Genomic DNA, 2,500 nt, shown 5'->3' with positions numbered 1-2,500 from the left:
ATTCGCCACCAGTAACCTAACAGTCTTTAGTCAAACTATGATCAGGTGACCCATCAGGATTTTACTTATTTGTTGATTATGTGAAAGACTGAGTCGCTAGACAACCTTCGTAAACAGAGCAAAAGTGACCGTTCACAGCTTTAGCAGCTACTGAAATTTGGAGTATCACCGATTCCCATCATTAAATAATGCAACAGTCGAAGCGTTGTGATCCAGCCACATCTTATTCAAGTGTGATAATGCACTTGTCATAGGCTTTCCCGAGGGACGGGACATCGTCCTGGGAGATATTTTTGTCAAACCCTCTAGAATTTGGCAAAGCCAAAGGCTATAAAATTAAACTTTAATTTTGTGAGGAAACACGTTCATCACGGTGAATTTGCTACCTCTAAAATGCAACCTGCGTAACTTTCCGAGTTCTTAATTACTTAATTAAACAAATTCTCAGATATTTGTATGAATAATTAAAATGGTGACGAGTGCAATTAGGAAATAATTTCATGTGCGTTTTGTCCAAAATCAAATAATTGGAGGGAAATTATTTGATTTTGTACAAAACGCAAGTGAAATCATTGCCTAATTTCACGACAATACCATTATTAATATTATGGGTGAACAAAATAACTGCCATTAAGATGCAATTTTGGCAACATTGTAATTTCGCATGTGAAATTATAAATTAACACTGAAATTTTGCACCAAAATGAGGAGTTATTTGTCATCCATGTTATTAGCAAAATAAGTACTTGGGCTATATTTCACTTGTTGGGTTTGATAAAAACATTGCATATATTAATAAACTTAGGAACTAAGACATTTCTGTTTGTCCTGAATTCCTCACAAAGTGATTTTAGTAAAGACCATCAAATGATAACATTCAACTGTAGCATTATCAAGGTTCATCTGCTACTTTGAAATAAGTGGCACAGAGAAACAGTCCTGAATGGATCCGCGTTCTGCTCACTTCCACCTATTACTCAAGGGAAGCTATGATCTTTGCAGTTTTGAATGCAATTTTTAGCGATTGCATAGAGAAGTCTAAAAAATTCAGGAGTTCAACGGGGTTTGAACCCATGATCTCGCGATGCTGATGTGATGCTCTAACCAACAGCACTATGAAGCCACTGATGTTGGGAGCTGGTCATTTGTGGGTTCACATGTTCTTGTGATGATTGAAGCAATGAACAAAATGATATATGAAATCAGTCAAATATTGAACTACGGATGTGAAATCAATTGAAGCTATGATCCTGGCAGTTATGAAGGCAATTTTGCAATTGCGTAGAGAAGTCTGAAAAATTCAGGACTTTAAATCCATTGACTCCCAGGGTTTCTTCACTGACAAGTAAAATCATCTGGCATTAGACAGAGTAAAATACTAAGTATGGCCGGTTCAGGCCAGCTTGGGACCTCACGATGCCATTGTGACGCTCTAATCAACTGAGCTGAGAAGCCACTGTTGGGAGCTGGTCATTTTGTGGGTTCAAATGTTCCCATGATGAATGAATCAATGAACGAAATGATACATGTATATGAAATGAATCATATATGGAACTGCTGTTACTACTACTACTACTACTGATAATAATAATAATGATGATGATGATGATGATGATAATAATAACAATAACAACAACAATCGAAAGATACAATACAATACATACTTAATTGACCTCTCCCCATAGGGGCTTTTTAGGGCCAATGAAACAATCAACGAAATGACAGAACACAACAACAAAAACAATAACAACAACAACAACAACTGTTAAGAATGACCGGAGACAAACCAATTTGCTATTTAGAAGTTCAGTTGGTAAGTCAAATCAAGGACTACCAGGAAGAAATTCAGCAAGTGGCCAGTGCGGGTCTTGAACCCGGGATCTCTGGATTTCAAGGCAAGCGCCCCAACCACTGGGTCACACTGCCTCCCTGTAAGATAGAAGTGATCGTCTCACTAAACTGGACAACTGTCACTTTATAGACACCTGGAGAATTCAGGCGGCTTCTACAAGATTCGAGCCGATGACCTCTGCAATACTCATCCAACTGAGCTATGAAGCAAATCAGTTGGGAGCAGGTCAATTTGTTGAGATGATGTGTTCCATGTAAGAATTGATGATAGAAAGAACTGTATATTTGAACTGCGGGTTATTGTCAAGAGATAGAATTTTTCAGATGTCTATACAAAGCAACAATTGCTTAAATTGTCCAGTTAAGTGTGAGGATCACTTCAGTTAAAAATCAGTAAGAGATAAAAAGCTGTCCATAGAGTGTATGCTAAAACTACATTTAATTGAAAACTGATTTCAATATTAAATAAAGATCTATTCTAGAAATATTTTTGAAACATTTTGGTGTAGACACCTGGAATCAGGTAGGAGTGTGCGGCAATAACTTCAAGGGAGAAGATGTTGCAGTGGATGCGAGGGGGTGCCCACAATACTATTTCATAATTTCTTATCCCTTCCTTTTTAATTTGCTGGATTGGTGTTACATGATA

Source organism: Montipora foliosa, chromosome 8, assembly GCF_036669935.1.
Source record: "Montipora foliosa isolate CH-2021 chromosome 8, ASM3666993v2, whole genome shotgun sequence".
Lineage (NCBI taxonomy): Eukaryota > Metazoa > Cnidaria > Anthozoa > Scleractinia > Acroporidae > Montipora > Montipora foliosa.
This window is presented reverse-complemented; position numbering follows the sequence as displayed.